The sequence below is a fragment of the Physeter macrocephalus genome, chromosome 5 (genome assembly GCF_002837175.3).
Source record: "Physeter macrocephalus isolate SW-GA chromosome 5, ASM283717v5, whole genome shotgun sequence".
NCBI lineage: Eukaryota > Metazoa > Chordata > Mammalia > Artiodactyla > Physeteridae > Physeter > Physeter macrocephalus.
Genome location: NC_041218.1, coordinates 32881626 through 32892434, shown reverse-complemented (window position 1 = coordinate 32892434; position 10809 = coordinate 32881626).

Sequence of the window (10809 nt, the reverse complement as noted above, 5' to 3'; positions counted from 1 at the left end):
CCCTAGCTGTTGGAGTAGAAGCCCCCAGATCCGTTTCTGAGCTGTGGTGCAAGGTAGATGGATTAGAGCACTCCCACTGGGAGAGGAGCCCCTGAGTATTTCTCTACCAGAGCTGTTCACCAGTGAGTGTGCTCTGTTGTGTCACCTGTCACCCATTGTGCAGGCACACAAAGTACACTGTTGTTGGCACTGCCCTTGGCCCCCTGTCAACCTTGGGAATGCCAACAGTTGGCCCTGGTGTCCCTCAAGCATTGTTTTTACAAGTCTACCAGCACAGATCCACTGAAATCAGGTCCTAGGACTGTAGTAATTGTGTGTACCTGGACCCACGGTGAGAGCTATAGAGGCAGTTCAGACTTTGACCCAGCCCAGCCCCATGTGCACATGCCCACAAAGCCCACAGCTGCTAAGGCCCAACCCATCCTAGCTGTGGGAACCCCCATTGTTCACTCAGATGTCCTGCAGGCGCTGAATGTACAAAGCTGCTAGTGGAAGTGTAAGTCTGCGGCTTGCGCAGCCATGGGGAGAGATTTCAGCCCTGCTTCCTAAGTCACATGGCCCCTGGGGCTCAGCTCTGGTTTCAGCCCCACCTCTGTGAGTGAGCAACCCACTGGCTTCTGCTCCTGGAGCTGGCTGAGGTGGCAGCTGGGGCACGAGAGCCCATGGAGACAGGAGCTCCCAGGCAGTGGCTGGGCAGTGTTCTCCTGGAGCCCATGGAGGTGGGGGCTGGTGCATGGAGAAAAAGGCTGTAATGGCAGCCCCGCCCCTCCCTTTGTGCACCACTTAACAATGGCTCTTCGCTTCTATGGCTGATCAGGTCTTCTGCTGTGAACACCCCAGGTTGTGGCCATACCACACTCCAGCCCCTTCTGGCTGTCTCCGCCCATCCAACAGCAGTCCTCTCTCTGGGTCTGTCCTCTAAACAATGAATCTCAGCACCCAGCCCTGGCCCCTACCAGTGGACATACATGTCTCAGGCTGGGGCTCGCAGGGCAGTGGCAGGGATCATCTGCGCAGGTCTCTCTCTCTCTCTGTTCTGCCTGCCACAAACCAGTTGTTGTGCTGTCCTCTGAGCCTCTGAAATTCCCTTCCTGTCCCAACTGATCTCCCTGCCAGTGAGGGGGCTTCCCAGCATGCAGGAACCTTTCTTGTTTTTCAGCTCCATCCCAGGGACACTGGTCCTATCCTGCTTCCTCTTTTTTTTTTTTTCTTTCAGCCTGGTTATTTCAGCCCCACCTCTGTGAGTGAGCAACCCACTGGCTTCTGCTCCTGGAGCTGGCTGAGGTGGCAGCTGGGGCACGAGAGCCCATGGAGACAGGAGCTCCCAGGCAGTGGCTGGGCAGTGTTCTCCTGGAGCCCATGGAGGTGGGGGCTGGTGCATGGAGAAAAAGGCTGTAATGGCAGCCCCGCCCCTCCCTTTGTGCACCACTTAACAATGGCTCTTCGCTTCTATGGCTGATCAGGTCTTCTGCTGTGAACACCCCAGGTTGTGGCCATACCACACTCCAGCCCCTTCTGGCTGTCTCCGCCCATCCAACAGCAGTCCTCTCTCTGGGTCTGTCCTCTAAACAATGAATCTCAGCACCCAGCCCTGGCCCCTACCAGTGGACATACATGTCTCAGGCTGGGGCTCGCAGGGCAGTGGCAGGGATCATCTGCGCAGGTCTCTCTCTCTCTCTGTTCTGCCTGCCACAAACCAGTTGTTGTGCTGTCCTCTGAGCCTCTGAAATTCCCTTCCTGTCCCAACTGATCTCCCTGCCAGTGAGGGGGCTTCCCAGCATGCAGGAACCTTTCTTGTTTTTCAGCTCCATCCCAGGGACACTGGTCCTATCCTGCTTCCTCTTTTTTTTTTTTCTTTCAGCCTGGTTATATGGAGATCTTTCTTGTCCTTTCAGGTGTTTGAGGTCTTCTGCTAGTGTTCAGTAGGTGTTCTGTGAGAATTGTTCCATCTGTAAAAGTATATTTGATGTATTTGTGGCAGGAGGTGAGTTCCACATCCTTGTATTCTGACATCTTTTCATGCAAGATGTTAGATCATCTGAAAGGGATAGAAAGACGAGACTTCATCAAACTTCTTAAAAATAAGTTATGAGAACTGCTTGGTGTCTAATTTCTAATGAAGGTTTTTAAAAAACATGTGAATATGAGGCAAAATTTGATCTGAAATTCTTGCTTTCATAATCACCTGATAGTGAAGTTGAGGGAAGTAATTATCCTTTACCCACCTTTAATTTTAGGTGGCTATCAGTATTTACCAAAAAAGACCTAAGAGTTGTGCATGACCAATTTATAACAGGCCCCACACATATATACAATGGGATATTACTCAGCCATAAAAAGAAACGAAATCGAGTTATTTGTGCTGAGGTGCATGGACCTAGAGTCTGTTATACAGAGTGAAGTAAGTCAGAAAGAGAAAAACAAATACCGTATGCTAACACATAGTTAGGAATCTAAAAAAACAAAATGGTTCTGAAGAACCTAGGGGCAGGACAGGAATAAAGATGCAGATGTAGAGAATGGACTTGAGGACATGGGGAGGGGATGGGTAAGCTGGGATGAAGTGAGAGAGTGGCATGGACTTATATATACTACCAAATGTAAAAAAGATAGCTAGTGGGAAGCAGCTGCATAGCACAGGGAGATGAGCTTGGTGCTTTGTGACCACCTAGAGGGGTGGGATAGGGAGGGTGGGAGGGAGGGAGACGCAAGAGGAAAGAGAAATGGGGACATATGTATATGTATAACTGATTCACTTTGTTATAAAGCAGAAACTAACACACCATTGTAAAGCAATTATACTCCAATAAAGGTGTTAAAAAATATTTATAACAGGCCCCAAATTAGTTAATTGTCCTTATAAAAATGATTAGTAAAATGTATTAGATATTTAAGTAGAAAATAAGACTTAAAAGCATGAAATCACTCAAATAGCTTTTTTCTGTCCACAATATCCATCTTCAAAAACATCAAAACACTTAAATCACAGCCTTGAGTCACAGAGTTAGGTAGGTCAGGGTTGAAAGAAACTTTCAATGTTATCTTTATAGTCCTTTAATTTTTTACTGTCCTTCCCTAGACACTTGATTTAATTGTTCCAAGGATTAATCAAGGTCCTCTGTGAAATCTTTCTCAAGTTCTAATGAATCCCCTGTTCAGTCGACCCTTAAGGTTTAATAATTAAAAATTTTATCTGTGCAAATAAAATTTTATCTGTTTAACCACAGACCTTTGCTCATCTGCATTTGTCTAGATTTTAGAGATCACACTTTCTAATGTGTTGACCATATAATAGGTTCTCAGTGGTATTTACTTTTCATCAATTCATCTTTATAAAAACCCTATGAAGTAGTACGAATATTATCTCCATTATTCAGATAAGGAACTTGGAGTCAGAAATGTATGTAATTTCCCTAAGGTCATTCTCAGCTAGTAAATGAAGGAGCTGTTACTCAAACTCAGGTCTGTCTACAGAGCCAAAACTCATCTGATAAACTATGTGATACAAAACAATATGATACTATTTCTCAATATATTAGGTGCGATAATGCATAAGATAACACTTAACGTAGTAGCTGGCATAAATATATTTAGATCAATAAACATTATCTAATTTAGTAGATAAATAATCTTTTCTTTTTTTCTTTGCCATTTTAGATGGATAGTTTTTAGCTTTTGAGTTTAAACTAATTGGCCATGAAAATTCTGTGAAGTAAACTAAGGACTTCTCCTCTGTAAGGGAAAAGAACTTGGGTGGGCAGGAAATGATGGAAGTAGGGAAGAAAGACCAAACAAGGGGTCGGGGAACCCAGGGTCGAAAAAACTGTGCATTCCTTAGGAAACATGGTTGGAAAGAGAAGCCAGTGGCTAGAGGGAAGAGCCCACTGCAAGAGGTCCCATTTGGATGCTCAGGAACCTGGATGGATGGGGTGTTTACAGGCTGATGGTTCACATTTTCCACCTGCCAGTTCTTAGTCTATGTTTTTTTGCCCTGCTGTTATCAACCTAATGCATACAATCACAGGAGCTCTAACACCCTAAATGAAAGACATGTAGTTATCTACTGTGGTGGAGGAGGTGAGGGCGAAGGCGAGAAGCCCTTAGAACTTTTCTTAAGAGGAACTTGAACTGAACTTGGGTTCCTGGTTAGTCTAGGACACTACCATCATATTTTTATCAGTTCTTGTCAAATGTTTATATATCTATTATTGTTCTACTGTAGGGTAGTACTAGGTATTAGAGGTAAAAAGAAGTGAGGAAGACATGAATGACCTTTGCCTCCAAGTAGCTGATAGAGACGCTTGTGTTTGGTTGGTGTCAATATTTGCACAATATTTTATTTTCATTCAGAGTTCCTGGACTTAGCTAGGACTAGCTGGATGAAATATCTCTCCACCAAAATGCCAATCTTCCACCTGTGTTTCTTTTGCATTACCTCCTTTTCTAGCTTCTGTGTATTGTCCTCTTGGATTTTCTTCTCCTCACTCCCTTCCTTTACCAGCACAGTGTCTTTCACTGTTTCCCTTCCAACACCACGCACCTGGGGCATCACTTGATGCTGAGGGACCCATGTCCTTTATCCTACCTGATGGCTTCCTTCTAACTAAATGCATACTTGATAAATTATAGAAGCAAAGATTTCTGGAGTTAGAAGGTTCTTTCTTTCCAAATCAAAAACCTAGGCCCAGGAAAGTTAAGTGTCACAAGGTCGATGACACAGATCACTCAAGGGTAGAACAGGAAATTTTATTACTTCAGTTCCTGTGCTCTCTTGACCAAAGCACAAAATGCCACAATATATATCACATCTTAAGACAATTTAGAAACGAGAAAGAGAGTAGGGCAGGCAAAGCTTGCCTCACGTCTCAAATTATACCACACAAATGCTATATATTATACTAGTTCCTATTTCATTACACGGCCAGTCTTGAAAGTTCCAGGCTAAAGTGAATGAGTTGTCAGAAATATCTGAACAACAAACTGGTTTGACAAGACCAACTCATGCTGCTTTTGCTTTTTAAAAATATTTTAGCTAAAATATTATTATATTTTGACTTGAACACTCCTTGAAGGATTTGTCAGGAAGAAAATAGAACATTGATTGTTTAGGCCCCTTGGCACAGAGACCCAGAAGCCAGATGAATTTAATCAGTCTGTTTTTCCTTCCTAAAGAGGAGAAAATGCCCCAAATCAATGGCAGTTATTGTAGAAGGAATTCAGCTCTAAGCCAGAGTGACTTGAATATCTGTGTGCTGTTTCTAGGTCAGAGGGCCAAGCAGATACACCAGAACCTTCCAGATTAAAAGGGAAGATATGCTGTTTCAAAGAGCTTGTCAACTTCTTAATTTTTTTTTTCTTTTTGCTGGGATTTTTGTTAGAATTGCATTAAATCTGTAGATTTGGGACAAACTGACTCAACTTTAAGTGCTCCTAGCCACTAACACTCTGTGTCTCTATATTTATTTAGCAATATTCTGTATTATTCAGCATAGGATTTATACTTATTTTGTTACATTTATTCCTATATTTCATATATTTGATGCTATGGCAAATGACATTGTTTTCCAACTGTTTATTGGTAGAATATAAAAATACAATTGATTTTTGTATACCGACCTTATATCTTGGAACTTACTAAATTCACTTATTAGTTCCAGAAGCTTTTTTGTAGATTCCTTAGGATTTTCTATGTATGTGATCATGTCATCTGCAAATAATGATAGTTTAACTTCTTCCATCCCAATATGTAGACCTTTGTTTTGTGTGTGCCTATTTTCAGTAAAAGTAGTAAGAGTATCCTTGCCTTCTCTTGATTTTCGGGGAATACATGAAGTCTTTCACCATTGAATATGATATTGGCTGTAGGGTTTTCCTAGATGTCCTTTAACAGGTTGAGGTAATTCCCTCTATTCCTTGTCTCCTGAGAGTTTCTGTCATGAGTGGGTGTTAAATTTTTTCAGATGCTTTTCTAAATCTATTAAGAAGATCCTATGATTTTTCTTCTACATTCAAAAAATGTTGAGTTGATTTTTTCCAGCTTTCTTGAGATATAATTGACAAACAATATTGTATAAGTTTATTGTCAACACAATGATTTGATATATGTATGTATTGTGAAACAGTTACCACAATAAGTTTAGTTAGCGTATTCATCACCTCACATAGTTACATTGTGTGTGTGTAGGAAATTTTAAGTTGCTACTCTCTTAGTGACTTTCAAATATACAATACAGTATTGTTAACTATAGTACAATGCTGTATATTGTTGGGTTGGCCAAAAAGTTTGTTCAGTTTTAAGTAAAAATAAGACACATTTTTCATTTTCACCAAGAACTTAACATTTTCATTAACCGAATGAACTTTCTGGCCAACCCAATACATGGCCAGGGCCTATTTATATTATAACTGGAAGTTTGTACCTTTTTACTCCCTTCATTCATTTCCCCAAGCCCGCATCCCTTGTATCTGGCAACTACCAATCTTTTGTCTGTTTCTGTGAGCTTGATTTTTTAGATTCCACATATATATAAGTGACAGTGTACAATATTTGCCTTCTCTGACTTATTTCATCTAGCATAATGCCCTCAAGGTCCATCTATGTTGTCACAAATGGCAAGATTTCTTTCTTTTTTATGGCTGAATGATATTCCATTGTTTATATATACCACATTTCTTGATCCATTCACCCACTGATGGACACTTAAGTTACTTCCAGCTATTGTAAATAATGCTGCAATGAACATGGAGGTGCAGATATCTTTTTGAGATAGTGTTTTCATTTCCTTCAGATAAATACCCAGAAATGGAATTGCTGGATCACACAGTAGTTCTATTTTTAATTAATTAATTAATTTTTATTGAAGTATAGTTGATTTACAATGTTGTGTTAATTTCTGCTGTACAGCAAAGCAATTCAGTTATATATATATATATATATATATATATACATTCTTTTTTTGTTTTTTTTTGTTTGTTTTGGTTTTTTCAACTTTATTTTCACATACAATAAAATGCACCCATTTTAAGTATACAGTGCTGTGAGTTTAGAATTGAATCACTACCATAATCAAGACATAAAACATTTCTATTGCACCCCAAATTCCCATCTTTCCCACTTAATCTTCCATTCTTACACCTGGGTCCAGGAAACCACTGATCTGCTTCCTGTCATCATAGATTAAGGTTCTCTTTAGGTTTTATATCAGTGGAATTATATTTTTTGTATTCTTATATCTGGCTTCTTTCACTCATGGTAATTATTTTTGAGGTTGATCCACGCTGTTGGCGTGGTCTAGTCCTTTGTATTGTTGTGTGGTATCCCATTGTATGGATGTACTGTAATGTTCTTAGCCATTCTCCTGTTGATGGACTTCTGCGTTGTTTCCATTTTGAGGCTATTATGAATAAGGCTGCTGTGAACATTTATGTAAAGTTCTTTATGTAGCTACATTTTCATCTCTCTGGAGTAAATATTTAGGAGTAGCATTTACTGATATGAAGGGCTTAAAGGTCACACAACCAGAAAGGTACCATGCCTGGATTAGCATTTAATTATTCATCTACTGACTTCTCTTCAGGATCCATTCCATTGGACCAGTGATTTTCACACTTGTAGAGCACCAGGACTTTTCACATGAAATACTGCTCAAAATACCCATTAAAAAACCAGACTAAAGTGATGTAGACAGGCTCCTCAGAAAGTTCAGGTACTCCTTTTTTGGCTGTTAACCTGCTAAGCACCCACACTCTTCTCGTGGAACACCTTTGCAAGGTGCTGCACCACTTTGGCTACTACTTGAGAGCAGAGTCAGGGCCTCTTGAGGTCTAGTCCTTAAACATCTCTTTTTTTTTTTTTTTTTTTTGAAGATTATCATTAAATGTCCTTTTTTCTTTTTAACATCTTTATTGGAGTATAATTGCTTTATAGTGGTATGTTAGTTTCTGTTTTATAACAAAGTGAATCAGTTATACATATACATATGTCCCCATATCTCTTTCCTCTTGCGTCTCCCACCCTCCGTATCCCACCACTCTAGGTGGTCACAAAGCACCGAGCTGATCTCCCCGTGCTATGCGGCTGCTTCCCACTAGCTATCTATTTTACATTTGGTACTGTATATATGTCCATGCCACTCTCTCACTTCGTCACAGCTTACCCTTTCCCCTCCCCACAGTATGGAGGTTCCTTAAAAAACTACAAATAGAACTACCATACGACCCAGCAATCCCACTACTGGGCATATACCCTGAGAAAACCATAATTCAAAAAGAGTCATGTACCAAAGTGTTCATTGCAGCTCTATTTACAATAGCCAGGACATGGAAGCACCCTAAGTGTCCATCAACAGATGAATGGATAAAGAAGATGTGGCACATATATACAATGGACTATTTCTCAGCCATAAAAAGAAATGAAACTGAGTCATTTGTAATGAGGTGGATAGACCTGGAGTCTGTCATACAGAGTGAAGTAAGTCAGAAGGAGAAAAACAAATACCGTATGCTAACACATATATGGAATTAAGAAAAAAAATGTCATGAAGAGATTAGTGGTAGGATAGGAATAAAACACAGACCTACTAGAGCATGGACTTGAGGATCATATGGTTTTTCTCCTTCAGTGTTAATATGGTGTATCACATTGATTGATTTGGGTATATTGAAGAATCCTTGCATTCCTGGGATACACCCCACTTGATCGTGGTATATGATCCTTTTAATGTGCTGTTGGATTCTGTTTGCTAGTATTTTGTTGAGGATTTTTGCATCTATGTTCATCAGTGATATTGGCCTGTAGTTCTCTTTCTTTGTGACATCTTTGTCTGGCTTTGGTATCAGGGTGATGGTGGCCTCACAGAATGTGTTGGGAGTCTTCCTCCCTCTGCTATATTTTGGAAGAGTTTGAGAAGGATAGGTGTTAGCTCTTCTCTAAATATTTGATAGAATTCGCCTGTAAAGCCATATGTTCCTGGGCTATTGTTTGCTGGAAGATTTTTACTCACAGTTTCAATTTCAGTGCTTGTGATTGGTCTCTTCATATTTTCTCTTTCTTCCTGGTTCAGTCTCGGAAGGTTGTGCTTTTCTAAGAATTAGTCCATTTCTTCCAGGTTGTCCATTTTATTGGCATATAATTGCTTGTAGTAATCTCTCATGATCCTTTGTATTTCTGCAGTGTCACTTGTTACTTCTCCTTTTTCATTTCTAATTCTATTGGTTTCAGTCTTCTCCCTTTTTTTCTTGATGAGTCTGGCTAATTGTTATCAATTTGGTTTATCTTCTCAAAGAACCAGCTTTTAGTTTTATTGATCTTTGCTATTGTTTTCTTCATTTCCTTTTCATTTGTTTCAGATCTGATTTTCATGATTCCTTTCCTTCTGCTAACTTTGGGGTTTTTTGTTCTTCTTTCCCTAATTGCTTTAGGTGTAAGGTTAGGTTGTTTATTTGAGATGTTTCTTGTTTCTTAAGGTAAGATTGTATTGCTATAAACTTCCCTCTTAGAACTGCTTTTGTTGCATCCCATAGGTTGTGGTTCGTTGTGTTTTTATTGTCATTTGTTTCTAGGTATTTTTTTATTTCCTTTTTGATTCCTTCAGTGATCTCTTTGTTATTAAGTAGTGTATTGTTTAGCCTCCATGTGTTTGTATTTTTTACAGGTTTTTTCCTGTAATTGATATCTAATTGATATCATAGCATTGTGGTCGAAAAAGATACTTGATACGATTTCAATTTTCTTAAATTTAGCAAGGCTTGATTTGTGACCCAAGATATGATCTATCCTGGAGAATGTTCCATGAGCGTGGCGTGCATAAATATTTACAATTGTTATATCTTCTTCTTGGATTGATCCCTTGATCATTATGTAGTGTCCTTCTTTGTCTCCTGTAACAGTCTTTGTTTTAAAGTCTATTTAGTCTGAGAATTGGTACTCCAGCTTTCTTTTGATTTCCATTTGCATGGAATATCTTTTTCCATCCCCTCACTTTCAGTCTGTATGTGTCCCTAGGTCTGAAGTGTGTCTCTTGTCGACAGCATATATACAGGTTTTGTTTTTGTATCCATTCAACCAGTCTATGTCTTTTGGTTGGAGTATTTAATCCATTTACATTTAAGGTAATTATCAAAATGTATGTTCCTATTACCATTTTCTTAATTGTTTTGGGTTTGTTATTGTAGGTCTTTTCCTGTCTTGTGTTTCCTGCCTAGAGAAGTTCCTTTAGCATTTGTTGTAAAGCTGGTTTGGTGCTGCTGAATTCTGTTAGTTTTGCTTGTCTGTAAAGGTTTTAATTTCTCCGTCCAATCTGAATGAGATCCTTGTTGGGTAGACTAGTCTTGGTTGTAGGTTTTTCCGCTTTTTGATAGTATGATTAATATGTGTCTTGGCATGTTTCTCCTTGGATTTATCCTGTATGGGACTCTCTGTGCCTCCTGGACTTGATTAACTATTCCTTTTCCCATATTAGGGACATTTTCAACTATAATCTCTTCAAAATATTTTCTCAGTCCCTTTCTTTTTCTCTTCTTCTTCTGGGACCCCTATAATTTGAATGTTGGTGAGTTTAATCTTATCCCAGAGGTCTCTGAGACTGTCTTCAATTCTTTTCATTCTTTTTTCTTTATTCTGCTCTGCAGTAGTTATTTCCACTATTTTATCTTCCAGGTCACTTATCCATTCTTCTGCCTCAGTTATTTTGCTATTGATCCCTCTAGAGAATTTTAAATTTCATTTATTCTCTTGTTCATCATTGTTTGTTTGCTCTTTAGTTCTTCTAGGTCCTTTTTAAACATTTCTTGTATTTTCTCCATTCTATT